We start from the raw sequence: 15273 nt of genomic DNA, 5'->3' as shown, positions 1-15273 counted from the left end.
AACATATGGCGCCCAGGCCAGTCTTATCACAGCACAGTTAAAATGGGGTTACCCGGGGGAAAAAAACAAAAAGGAAGTATTATTTTAGACTCTGCTCTGTTCATACTGCAGATTCTGCAATGGCAAAATTCGCCTCATATTCTATGGTAGCAAACCAATAAAGAACATTTCATTTTGTGGTGCGGTCGCAGCTTTGAAATGCCAGCAGTATGAACGGCAGCCTCTCACTGTAAAAATACACCATGTAAACCAGGCCTTATTGCTAGTAGCTGTATTAAACCTACCTAAGTCACTTACATTGAGCTTTTCTCTATTTTTGGCCTCCATGACCCCCCTCTACCCCACATTCTCCTGTATCTTATGGTCTGTGTACGTGTTAGAGGACATCTCCCACAATCCGCTTCTCCTGCTCTTCTGTCACCCCAGACTAAACATTTCCTGTTCTCACTAGCACCCGCCCTGTACTTCCAAAAGTCAGCTCCCTGCTCCACCATTCCCTAGCCGGTGCTCTACCCTGCAGCAATCCTAATGACGAGACGTGGTCGTACCTGCTGGGATGGGCAGGAGAGGGCACAAACCAGGGATCATCCCCCGACCTGTGCACTCTCTTGCTCACCACAGCAGGTGCAGTGACTGCATGGCACCACGCCTGCTGCTGGGGAGAGCATGATGTGTTCTGCTCCATTCATCGGGGGAACAGGGATAGGTGAGAATTATTTTATTAACAGTACACAGCCTACTTTAAGTTGGTTTAGGTATTTTCAGATACATTCAGCACTATCTAGTGTAAAAGAAGCCTCCCTGTTGGAGATAGACACTTCTTCACATCTCAATGCTCTGATAGGGAGCCCAGGCCAGAAGGGTAAGATCTCCCAATTATATAAATTATTAGTTAGTTCATTATTTAATAAGGTCGCTTCCTCAGGTCAGAAAGCTTGGAGAATTGACTGCCCAAGAGTCACGTCACAGGAATGGGGAAATATATATGCTTATTTAAGATTAGTATTGCATAATGCGAATCACATTTTAGTTCAGTTTAATATTTTCCACAGAATGTATATTACGCCGAGTTGGCTTAAGAAATGTGGATTAAGGGAAACTTCGAAGTGCCCAGGGTGTGATGAGCAGCGGGCTGATTTTTTGCACATGCTTTGGTTGTGTCCGGGTCTTAAAGCTTACTGGGATTCAATTCAGAATTTTATCACCAAAAAATTGAGGGTAGTAATTCCGTTCACACCTGAATGTTGAATATGAGTGACTTAACCAAGTTAAACTGCCATAAGGATAAAAAGATTCTTTTGATTAGAATTATGTTTCTAGCCAGACTGTTGATTGTTCGAGTTTGGATCTCACAAAATATTCCAAAGCTCAATGAGTGGTTGCGCTTGGTTAATAAAGTTAAGAGATATGAGAATGTTTTATATAAACAAAGGAATTCTGAGCTATAAGCCATAATAATTTAAATTATAACAAATAAAGGCTTGAAATGTATCGCTTTGCATGTGATGAGTCTATCTCATATTAGTTTCACCTTTTAAGTTGCATTACTAAAATAAATGAACTTTGCATGATATTCTAATTTTCCGAGTTTAACCTGTATACATACACTGCCTGTCCCAAAAAAAAAGTCGCCACCATGAAAAAAAGAAAAGAAAAGATTCTCAATGTGGTTAAGGTCTGGACTCTGTGGTGGCCAATCTATGTGTGAAAATGATGTCTCATGCTCCCTGAACCACTCTTTCACAATTTGAGCCCGATGAATCCTGGCATTGTCATCTTGGAATATGCCGATGCCATCAGGGAAGAAAAAATCCATTGATGGAATAACCTGGTCATTCAGTTTGTTCAGGTAGTCAGCTAACCTCATTCTTGGAGCACATACTGTTGCTGAACCTAGACCTGACCAACTGCAGCAACCCCAGATCATAGCACTGCCCCCACAGGCTTGTACAGTAGGCACTAGGCATGATGGGTGCATCACTTCATCTGCCTCTCTTCTTACTCTGATGCGCCCATCATTCTGGAACAGGGTAAATCTGGACTCATCAGACCACATGACCTTCTTCCATTGCTCCAGAGTCCAAATCTTTATTTTTTTCTGGTTTGCCTCACTGATTAGTGGTTTTCTTACGGCTACACAGTTGTTCAGTCCCAATCCCTTGAGTTCCCTTTGCATTGTGCGTGTGGAAATGCTCTTACTTTCACTTACTTTTTAAACATAGCCCTGAGTTCTACTGTTGTTTTTCTTCGATTTGATTTCACCAAACATGAAATCGCCAATCACGATTGTTCAGGATTTTTTTCCTGCTGCATTTCTTCCTCGAATACGATGGGTCCCGACTACCAGTTTTTAATAATGCGTTGGACAGTTCTTAACACAATTTTTGTAGTTTATGCAATCTCCTTAGATGTTTTCTCTGATGCATGCCAATGATTTGACCCTTCTCAAACAGACTAACATCTTTTCCACAACCACAAGATGTGTCTTTCGACATGGTTGTTTAAGAAATGAGAAGCAACTCATTGCACCGGTTGGGGTTAAATAACTTGTTGCCAGCTGAAAGATAATCGTCCATGCAGTAATTATCTAATAGGAGGCTCATAACTATTTGCTTAGTTAAATCCAGGTGACAACTTTTTTTTTGGACAGGCAGTGTATAACCAGAGCTTCATTTTACCTTGCAATCCATTTGTCTAGCTGCTGTGTGAGCCTGCAACACACTGAGAGCATCTTGGCGCCTGATCTTCCCTCACAAAACTACAATCCCCACAATCCTTAGCTTTCCTGCTGTGAGTATTCATGTTTATTGATTGGCTACCTGATATACAGTCCGGGCACGCCTGTCTACTCAGTAATCACCAGAACACTAACACTCCCTTTGTTTCACAAGACATTTAGCTCGAGAATTGATAGCAAAACACTGAGCATGCTCGACCTAACAAAGGCTCAGAACTACAGGTCGATCCCATGGTAATTTATGAGGAATCACAGTGGGTAGCAGAGGAAGAAAACTACTGTACTTTTATAACTACTGAACAGTAAATATGTGAAATTTACATTATATTAGGTAATTATTGATGATGAACTAGTCTAATACATAAGTTATATTTATGGTAACCGGAATACCCCTTTAAGGCTCATACACACGAATGTGTGAGGCCCATGCCCGTATTGCGGCTTGCAAACAGCACACCACGTCCACAAAAAAATATGACATTCGAAAAAAGATCCAGACATAAAGTAGACAGATGGTTAATGTTAAATTAATAACTACTTTATGAGGTATCACTATACATCTTAAAAGCAGAGAAATTCTAATTTAGAAAATAGTGAATTTTTGAAAGTTTTGGATTTAAAAAAATAAATAAAGGTCATACATATCGACTTAAATTTACCTTTAACATAAAGTACAATGTGTCATGAGTAAACAGTCTCAGAATGGCTTGGATAAGTAAAAGCGTTCCAAAGTTATTACCACATAAAGTGTCACAGAAATTTAGAGGAATAGATCTTGTCAAAATGGGAATTAGAGGAGGGGACAAGGCGAAGAAATTGTCACAAATGGAAAGTAGGTGGATTTTTACATTGGATACTGTGACACCCAAGGTTTACATGAGCACGAGGGTTATAATGCATTCCTGTGAATCTGTATCTTTTCATTTTCTAGTGGGGTTATTTTATTAATTTGATTATTTTATATTTACTTTAGAATATGATTGGATGTTCCTGATGCGGTTATGGGATGAATATACTGAGTTAAGAGAAGAGTTTTCACTTACTGGCTGCGGCTAAATTACTGGTTCCTCTGAACTGGCTTTCTGAAAGAGCCCCTTCCATTTCCGATTGGATGTTTAGAGCAAACGAAATCTGCAGGTTTGAAGAATTGTCAAGCTGGGAGACTCTCTCACATGATAAATTTCTGGAGACATGGGGCCCATGGATGGACTGGTGTCGGTCGAGATCTAGTTGACTTGACTTATGTATAAATGTCTTATGTATGTGGTTTACCCTACGTAATTAGTATTTTCATGCTTATGGGCCTATAATGTCTGTCGTTATTTGTGCCTTTTGGTCTGTCATCAATGAATGTACACTTTCCATTGAATGTATTCAGTGCCTTAGGTTCGTGCGCCTTTTCTAGCCGATGATACCCTTCTTCTCCCGACACATGGCCTATCAAATAGTCTGTTTCTTTGTATGTTGTTTAATATGCTCACATTCCTTGAATACGTTGTAATATGTATGCCTCCTCGATTTGCGGGGCTTGTTGCCCTTCTGTTATTGTTATATTTCACTTTGCTGGTGAAAATAAAATAAAGATATGATAAAAAAAAGAGAAGAGTTTTGAAGAAATGAAGAGAGATCGGGATGACAATAATAATAATTACGATATAAAAAATATATTTTTTTTTTCCATCAAGTAATATTGAGGAACAGTGATTATGGACTTTGCACTTTATATTATTTTAGTTTATTTTTCATTATGCACAGAAATATCTATTAATGCACACTAGTTATTGATGTTTTGGTGATTATTTATGAATTTATCTTTTTAACTATTTATCCTTTGGAAAGTTTGAGATGGTTTTTGATGTGAGCACTTTGGCACTTAATCTAATTATCAGGTCATTCACTTCTTTGATCATTATTTTTTAAAATAAGTATTTAAAATTGTATTTTTTGTTCAATTAAGTATATCATTGTGGATTTGCACGGCGTCAATAAGTTTAATGCACATATTGTTTTTGTAATTTTTTTCCATTCATAATTTTTTTGTTTTTCACACTAAGTAGCACATGATTTTGCTTTATTCATTACTTTATAACTAATTATTCTTGATGATATATAATATATAATTAAGTTTTGTTGTCTATCTCGTTTTTGCCCTTACCAGTAAAGGCACCTGGGTCCGTTGTGCACATGGCTGGTTGCGTGACCGCGGGCGATTGAGCCACTTTCTGTGCCGTGATGACGGGGGCACGTGGGGCAGGTCTTTTAGGCCCGATCACGTGCTCCCCTTGTCAGTGGGGCGGATCAGCTTAAGCGCTGACGTGCTATTACGTGGTGTCGCGCAAATGGCCATGCGCCGTTGTTGGATACAGGTGCAGTGATTTTACTATCACATGAAGATAATCTCACCATACTAGGTCTTCCTTTTTTAGAAGCAGTCAGCAAGTCCAGCCCCATCCTCCTGACAAAGCGATATACACAAAACGCATGTCCAGGTACGGGGTCGGACCACGCAGGCCATTTTCTGATAGGTATAGTACTGTGAAAGCATTTAGACTTTTTGTTCTATAGCAGGTTTTGATAGCTTTATATGAAGTATTGACTATTTTTCTGCCTCGTCAAAAGTCTATCACATATTTTTTTATCAATCGCTAATATACTGTACCACATACTATATGATTGTATACATTTTTGGTTAATACTCTGTTTTTTATTGCGTTCATTGTGGCCCCTCCCCTGTGTTGGTATTCCATCAATTATTGGGGTAATCATGTCATTTTAATATCTTAATAAAGAATAGTTTTTATGGGAAAATGGTTGTTGGCTCGGTTACTGTGTATCTTTTGATTCATAAAGTGACACGTCAGATTTCCAAAAATAGGCTCTGTCAGGAAGGTGAAAAACGTCAGTGTCCTGAAGGGGTTAATGCGCGCCATTTTGTGATCAAATTTTGGCACAAAATTCTGTCTACATGTAAGCCCACAAAACTGTGTAACAATGTGCCAAATTCATCATCCAGCCCAATGTGCCAAATTCATCATCCAACCTGAGCATAGTGATAAATGTGGACCCGTGATCTGATGAAATCTTCACATCATGAACACGGTTTATGTGGTTTTATGTCATATTGTAGGTTGTGTTACAACTCTCATCATTTCCACACTATAGGTGCAGTACCCCAGAGCAGGGTCGCCGCAAAAAGGTTGATTTATGTCAGTCTATGATTTCCCCTGCGCTGCCGGAGGATACCCAACATTTATGGCGAGACGCAGGCCTCCGTCAGTCCCTGCGCCAGAATGAAACCTATGGCAGCTCGGATCTGCTGTAGACTTCTGTCTTCATTTTCGGAACAGTGGCTAAAGTGGCGTAAAAATTGCCATTTCAAAACTCACAAACATGGCGTCTGAGACTTTATTTCTGGCGCAGGAAGACAAATCTCTCCCGCGATGTCTATGTGCACAACTTCAGCAAGGAGAGTCTGCCCGTGTCTGTCCTTCATTTCAGCGACTGGAGGGGGGCTCAGCACGCAGACCCCAACTAATCTTCTATGTCATATACCAGAGGTTACAGGGGTTCGGTGTGGAGCCCTGGGGAGAATGTCCAGGGACGCACCTGCACAAATACTGTACCTGCAGTTTGTGCCCCCTTAAAGGGAGTGGGACACAGTGCAATAGTGCCTCAGTATACAGTCAGGTCCATAAATATTTTGCTACATCGACACTACAGGGAGTGCAGAATTATTAGGCAAGTTGTATTTTTGAGGATTAATTTTATTATTGAACAACAACCATGTTCTCAATGAACCCAAAAAACTCATTAATATCAAAGCTGAATATTTTTGGAAGTAGTTTTTAGTTTGTTTTTAGTTTTAGCTATTTTAGGGGGATATCTGTGTGTGCAGGTGACTATTACTGTACATAATTATTAGGCAACTTAACAAAAAACAAATATATACCCATTTCAATTATTTATTTTTACCAGTGAAACCAATATAACATCTCAACATTCACAAATATACATTTCTGACATTCAAAAACAAAACAAAAACAAATCAGTGACCAATATAGCCACCTTTCTTTGCAAGGACACTCAAAAGCCTGCCATCCATGGATTCTGTCAGTGTTTTGATCTGTTCACCATCAACATTGCGTGCAGCAGCAACCACAGCCTCCCAGACACTGTTCAGAGAGGTGTACTGTTTTCCCTCCTTGTAAATCTCACATTTGATGATGGACCACAGGTTCTCAATGGGGTTCAGATCAGGTGAACAAGGAGGCCATGTCATTAGATTTTCTTCTTTTATACCCTTTCTTGCCAGCCACGCTGTGGAGTACTTGGACGCGTGTGATGGAGCATTGTCCTGCATGAAAATCATGTTTTTCTTACCTTGCAGACTTCTTCCTGTACCACTGCTTGAAGAAGGTGTCTTCCAGAAACTGGCAGTAGGACTGGGAGTTGAGCTTGACTCCATCCTCAACCCAAAAAGGCCCCACAAGCTCATCTTTGATGATACCAGCCCAAACCAGTACTCCACCTCCACCTTGCTGGCGTCTGAGCCGGACTGGAGCTCTCTGCCCTTTACCAATCCAGCCATCTGGCCCATCAAGACTCACTCTCATTTCATCAGTCCATAAAACCTTTGAAAAATCAGTCTTGAGATATTTCTTGGCCCAGTCTTGATGTTTCAGCTTGTGTGTCTTGTTCAGTGGTGGTCGTCTTTCAGCCTTTCTTACCTTGGCCATGTCTCTGAGTATTGCACACCTTGTGCTTTTGGGCACTCCAGTGATATTGCAGCTCTGAAATATGGCCAAACTGGTGGCAAGTGGCATCTTGGCAGCTGCACGCTTGACTTTTCTCAGTTCATGGGCAGTTATTTTGCGCCTTGGTTTTTCCACACGCTTCTTGCGACCCTGTTGACTTTTTTGAATGAAACGCTTGATTGTTCGATGATCACGCTTCAGAAGCTTTGCAATTTTAAGAGTGCTGCATCCCTCTGCAAGATATCTCACTATTTTTGACTTTTCTGAGCCTGTCAAGTCCTTCTTTTGACCCATTTTGCCAAAGGAAAGGAAGTTGCCTAATAATTATGCACAACTGATATAGGGTGTTGATGTCATTAGACCACACCCCTTCTCATTACAGAGATGCACATCACCTAATATGCTTAATTGGTAGTAGGCTTTCGAGCCTATACAGCTTGGAGTAAGACAACATGCATAAAGAGGATGATGTGGTCAAAATACTCATTTGCCTAATAATTCTGCACGTAGTGTATTCTAACATTTTTGGCTCTATACACCACCACAATGGATTTGAAATGAAACAAACAAGATATGCTTTAACTGCAGACTGTCAGCTTTAATTTGAGGGTATTTACATCCAAATCAGGTGACTGGTGTAGGGATTACAACAGTTTGCATATGTGCCTCCCACTTGTTAAGGGACCAAAAGTAATGGGACAATTGGCTTCTCAGGTGTTCCATGGCCAAGTGTGTGTTATTCCCTCATTATCCCAATTACAATGAGCAGATAAAAGGTCCAGCGTTCATTTCAAGTGTGCTATTTGCATTTGGAATCTGTTGCTGTCAACTCTCATGATGAGATCCAAAGAGCTGTCACTATCAGTGAAGTAAGCCATCATTAGGCTGAAAAAACAAAACAAACCCATCAGAGAGATAGCAAAAACATTAGGCATGGCCAAAACAACTGTTTGGAACATTCTTAGAAAGAAGGAACGCACCGGTGAGCTCAGCAACACCAAAAGACCAGGAAGACCACGAAAAACAACATTAGGCGTGGCCAAAACCACTGTTTGGAACATTCTTAGAAAGAAGGAACGCACCGGTGAGCTCAGCAACACCAAAAGACCAGGAAGACCACGGAAAACAACATTAGGCGTGGCCAAAACCAATGTTTGGAACATTCTTAGAAAGAAGGAACGCACCAGTGAGCTCAGCAACACCAAAAGACCAGGAAGAACAACGGAAAACAACTGTGGTGGATGACCAAAGAATTATTTCCTTGGTGAAGAAAACACCCTTCACAACAGTTGGCCAGATCAAGAACACTCTCCGGGAGGTAGGTGTATGTGTGTCAAAGTCAACAATCAAGAGAAGACTTCACCAGAGTGAATACAGAGGGTTCACCACAAGATGTAAACCATTGGTGAGCCTCAAAAACAGGAAGGCCAGATTAGAGTTTGCCAAACGACATCTAAAAAAGCCTTCACAGTTCTGGAACAACATCCTATAGACAGATGAGACTAAGATCAACTTGTACCAGAGTGATGGGAAGAGAAGAGTATGGAGAAGGAAAGGAACTGCTCATGATCCTAAGCATACCACCTCATCAATGAAGCATGGTGGTGGTAGTGTCATGGCGTGGGCATGTATGGCTGCCAATGCAACTGGTTCTCTTGTATTTATTGATGATGTGACTGCTGACAAAATGAATGACCCAATGTAGGATAGGCTGTCCGTCTTAGCAGACTATCTAGTAGCTCAGTGGTCTCAATGATTATTATATGGTGAACTGAGTGTACCTTGTGAGATCTAATAATACATAACTTTTATTAATCTCTTTAAAATAGATGAGACAGTGTTACTAAAATTCTTTCAGATGCACTTTCGTGTGTATAGCTCTTTGATTGGAGAAGAGGATTTCTGTGGTCTTTTGCCCTAGTAAAGGCGTGGGGGTTGCTTCTTGGGCGAGATCTGCAGATAATGATCAGTATTTGCTATACAGCTAAGCCTACTTGTCTCTGACCCTAACTCTAGTCTTGAGTGGGGAGATAGGCTAACTGGCTGTTGTCGGAGCACTCGCCCTGAAAAGAGCCGCTGGAACCTCGGGCCTGACCTAATTATCCCTTCTACTAACAGCTGCCTACAAGCACCATCTGACGTGTTTCGCCATAATACAATGGCTCATCAGGGAGCGATCTGTGCAGTGGCAGAGCTTCTTCATACAAAATGGCAGCTTGCTAAAGGATCCGGTCTTCTTTTATACTTCTAGCTCCGCCCACTTAGGTGGCGCTCACCAATCGCTAGGAGGCAGAGGAGGGCCAACGGCAGCGTAATGCTGTCCTGGTCCGCCCCGCCTTCTGGGAGTGACGCACACCAGGGGGCGGGATTGTTTCTATGGGGATCTTGCGACGTGTCCCCGGCAATGAGCCTTGCCGCTCACTTCCTGTTTATGCCGGTGATGTCAGAACACTGACAGCGCTGGTGGCGATCAAACTCCTTTAGCGATACAAACCAGTTCCTAATAGTGTTCCTTGCGATCTATATTTAGGTAAGGTTGATGTACATGATGGCTGCTTAATCAGACTTTTCTCAAACGTCATTCAATAGAATGACCATACTTAGAGGTTGACTGATTTAGTTATTAAACTCAGCCATATTTGTTTTATAAAGGTTATACCCTGTGTTTGTCTGATCCAAATTAACCCTTGATGTGCATTCCACTAGATTAGTTTTTGGGACCATATATATAGATAGCATTTATATTTAACCTATATGTATCCTACCATACAGACAATGCTATAGATCTTCCAGTACTCTTACATTGGAAGGGCGGGGGATTACATTATTTGGGCATTAAAACAATTTGTGGATAGTTGTTTAAGAAGAAAGCACCCTGATCACATCTTGATCCCTCCTAGGAATAGGAGTGGGATCCAAGTCTAAATCACAGGTCAAGGTCCTTGTGACCTCTCCACTGACCTAGATTCCATTATTGGGTAGCTTCTTTATTAAAGAAATGGCTTGAATGAAAGGTATTCATTCAGGCCATTTGGCATTACCGTTTTCAATTTAAAGATCCACTTTGCCTCTGCCTTCAGGATCTTGTTATCCCAATCCCCCCCCCCCCCTTTCTTGGTTGGGGGATAAGTTGGATGCCTACAAATTTAAGGCATGATGCATCACCTCTATGTACTTGGTTTATGTGACTCGCCACTGAGGTATCCTTTTCCTCGGCAATATCATTATAATGATCTCTCATGCGGCGTCTAAACTCCCTCTTGGTCTTACACACATAATCTAGAGGGCAGGTACACTGTGCCAGGTAAACTACTCCCACTGTCACACAGTTTATAAAATCTCGGATATCGTATTCGACTCCTGTGTGTGAACTCCTGAATTTTTTTGGAGAATTAACCTGGCTACAGGCCGCGCATTTGCCACATTTGAACATTCCTAGTGGTCTTCTACACAACCGGTTCCCCGTTGGTTGTGGGGGTTGGAAGTGGCTGTTAACCAGCCTATCCTGTAAGCTCCGCCCTTTTCTGTAGGTAATCAGTGGATATGCCCCAATAACTTCTTTTAGGTCTGGATCCACACATAGGATGTCCCAATATTTGGTTTGTCTGATTTGCGCATGTGCGTTGTCATACGTGCCAATAATTTGTATCTGTCTATTAGATGACTGTTCTGTATCTGCTTTTTTGGGGACCAGGAGCGACTCTCTTTTCGCTCTGCAAGCTGACTCGAACGCAGACCTGAGGATACCATCAGGGTACCCCCTGTCCCTAAACCTTGTTCTTAGAACGTTTGCTTGCGATTTGAATTTCTTCATACTAGAACAATTGCGACGTAGCCTTAAATACTGGCCTTTTTGGTATGCCTTTACGCAGGGAGTAAGGATGCGCACACTCCCAGTGGAGTAGGCTATTCGTCGCAGTTGTTTTACGAAAAACTGATGTCTTAATATTGTTATCCGGGCCCCTCTCAATTAGTACATCCAAAAATGGAAGGGACATTTGGTCACATATGGAGGTGAATCTCAGTCCTAGATCATTGATGTTAATGATTTTCACAAACTCTGTGAATGACTGTTCTGTACCCCTCCAGAGTAAGAACACGTCATCTATGAATCTATACCATAGAACTATGCTTTCATGCCACTGATTTAAAAACTCAGACCAGATAATATTGGCCTCCAACCAGCCCAGGAGTAAATTTGCGTAAGATGGCGCACAAGGACTTCCCATCGCGGTACCCCTGAGCTGCTGGTAGCAGTGGTCATTGAAGGTGAAATAGTTCCTGGTTAGACAGAATTGTAGGAGATCCAGTATAAATGTATTATGTGATGCCAGTCTTGTGTCCCTGGTGGATAGGTAGCTCTTCACAGCTCTCAGGCCTAGATGATGTTGGATTGAGCTGTAAAGAGCTTCCACATCTATGGAAGCAAAGATAATTGTCTTGTCGATACATATACCATTGAGTCGCAGGAGCAGATCTGCTGTATCTCGTATGTATGACAGGAGAGCTTCCACAAATGGTCTGATCATTTTATCCACATAAATGCCCACATTTTGTCCTAGTCCCCCTACCCCTGACACGATGGGGCATCCCTTCAACTGAGTCGTCCCCTTATGTATCTTGGGCAGGGAGTAAAAATTAGGGAGAATCAGTTTTTTGGGCAGTTTTCGTTTCAGTCGATCTTCCAGGATGTTTTTTAACTTCTTCAGGAAGAGTGGACCTGGGTCATTTTGTAAAATCGTATATGACTGTTTGTCATTAAGAATGTCTAGACACATTCTTTTATACATCGTGTGGTCCATTAGGACCACATTGCCCCCTTTGTCGGAGGACTTTATGACCACATTTCCGTCCTTTTCCATTTTTTTGAGAGATAACAATTTATCTTTACTTAAGTTATTAACCCCTTTTATCCTTGGGCTAATCTGTTCCAGGTCTCTAGAGACCAGCTTGTGGAAGATAGATATGTGTGAGTCTGGGAGAGGGGGAGGCATTTGCGTACTTTTTAGTCTTAATGTGTCTTCCATCAGTCAATATTGGGACATCCTATGTGTGGATCCAGACCTAAAAGAGGTTATTGGGACATATCCACAGATTACCTACAGAAAAGGGCGGAGCTTAAGGGATAGGCTGGTTAACAGCCACTTCCAACCCCCACAACCAACGGGGAACTGGTTGTGTAGAAGACCACAAGGAATGTTCAAATGTGGCAAATGCGCGGCCTGTAGCCAGGTTAATTCTACTAATAAATTCAGGAGTTCACACACAGGAGTCGAATACGATATCCGGGATTTTATAAACTCTGTGACAGTGGGAGTAGTTTACCTGGCACAGTGTACCTGCCCTCTAGATTATGTGGGTAAGACCAAGAGGGAGTTTAGACGCCGCATGAGAGATCATTATAATGATATTGCCAAGGAAAAGGATACCTCAGAGGCGAGGCACATAAACCAAGTACATAGAGGTGATGCATCATGCCTTAAATTTGTAGGCATCCAACATATCCCCCAACCAAGAAGAGGGGTGGATTGGGATAACACGATCCTGAAGGCAGAGGCAAAGTGAATACCTTTCATTCAAGCCATTTCTTTAACAAAGAAGCTACCCAATAATGGAATCTAGGTCAGTGGAGAGGTCACAGGGACCTTGACCTGTGATTTAGGCTTGGATCCCACTCCTATTTCTAGGAGGGATCAAGATGTGATCAGGGTGCTTTCTTCTTAAACAACTATCCACAAATTGTTTTATGGCTGTGCTTGCTCCTCCTCCCATCGGTTGCTTGATGCGCATGGAGGTGACTAGGAGCAGCACACCATATGTGCGGCGTCTGCGCTCCTGAACATAGAAGCCCAACGGCTTAGGTAGGTTTAGTGTAGGACCCACCTGACCTAAGACCACCTTGGCGTTCGGTAGGTTGGCTTAGATGTGTTTTGATCAAAATATATTGACTAAGTGTCTCAGATATTATCATATCAGAGTGAGGACTTTGTCCATATATAGTGCTTGCATCTACTTTACTAAGTGCATTATTATCTTATTTCTGTGGTTTTCTTAAATCGGTCAGAATCCACCTCTAAGTATGGTCATTCTATTGAATGACGTTTGAGAAAAGTCTGATTAAGCAGCCATCATGTACATCAACCTTACCCAAATATAGATCGCAAGGACACTATAAGGAACTGGTTTGTATCGCTAAAGGAGTCCGATCGCCACCAGCGCTGTCAGTGTTCTGACAGCACCGGCATAAACAGGAAGTGAGCGGCAAGGCTCATTGCCGGGGACGCGTCGCAAGATCCCCATAGAAACAATCCCGCCCCCTGGTGTGCGTCACTCCCAGAAGGCGGGGCGGGGCAGGACAGCATTACACTGCCCGTTGGCCCTCCTCGGGATTGGTGAACGCCACCTAAGTGGGCGGAGCTAGAAGTATAAAAAGAGACAGGATCCTTTAGCAAGCTGCCATTGCCATTTTGTATGAAGAAGCTCTGTCACTGCACAGATCGCTCCCTGATGAGCCATTGTATTATGGCGAAACGCGTCAGGTGGTGCTTGTAGGCAGCTGTTAGTAGAGGGGATAATTAGGTCAGGTCCTGGGGTCTTTTCAGGGCGAGTATCTCCAACTACAGCCAGTTAGCCTATCTCCCCACTCAAGACTAGAGTTAGGGTCAGAGACAAGTAGGCTTAGCTGTATAGCAAATACTGAGCATCATCTGCAGATCTCGCCCAAGAAGCAACCCCCACCACTAACCCCTTACTAGGGCAAAAGACCACAGAAATCCTCTTCTCCTATCAAAGGGCTATACGCACGAAAGTGCATCTGAAAGAATTTTAGTAACACTGTCTCATCTATTTTAAAGGGATTAATAAAAGTTATGTATTATTAGATCTCACAAGGTACACTCGGCTCACGATATGATAATGACTGCTGACAATGAATTCTGAAGTGTTTCGGGCAATATTATCTGCTCATATTCCGAACTCATTGGACGGCGCTTCACAGTGCAGATGGACAATGACCCAAAGCATACTGCAAAAGCAACCAAAGAGTTTTTTAAGGGAAAGAAGTGGAATGTTATGCAATGGCCAAGTCAATCGCCTGACCTGAATCCGATTGAGCATGCATTTCACTTGCTGAAGACAAAACTGAAGGGGAAATGCCCCAAGAACAAGCAGGAACTGAAGACAGTTGCAGTAGAGGCAGAGCATCACCAGGAATGAAACCCAGCGTCTGGTGATGTCTATGCATTCCAGACTTCAGGCTATAATTGACTGCAAAGGATTTGCAACCGAGTATTAAAAAGTTAAAACTTTGATTTATGATTATTATTCTGTCCCATTACTTCTGGTCCCGTAACAAGTGGGAGGCACATATGCAAACTGTTGTAATTCCTGCACCGTTCACCTGATTTGGATGTAAATACCCTCAAATTAAAGCTGACAGTCTGCAGTTAAAGCACATCTTGTTCATTTTATTTCAAACCCATTGTGGTGGTTTATAGAGCCAAACATGTTAGAATTGTGTCCATGTCCCAATATTTATGGACCTGACTAGATATCTGCAGTCTGCTGTAGGTAGGTTTTAATACCCGTTCACACAGTGCAGCTGTTCTGAGAGAGTATTATAACCTCCCTACAGCACCACAGGGAGGCGCTAGTGCGCTGTGTCCCCACTTCCTTTAAGGGGAGGGGCTAAAGTTCTGGGGGGCACAAACCGCAGCCATGTCTGGGCACGTGCACCCCGGGAACCCCTTTAACCTCTGGTTACATGACGTAGAAGGAAGTATG

The sequence above is a fragment of the Bufo gargarizans genome, chromosome 3 (genome assembly GCF_014858855.1).
Source record: "Bufo gargarizans isolate SCDJY-AF-19 chromosome 3, ASM1485885v1, whole genome shotgun sequence".
NCBI lineage: Eukaryota > Metazoa > Chordata > Amphibia > Anura > Bufonidae > Bufo > Bufo gargarizans.
Note: the sequence above shows the minus strand (reverse complement) of the source record.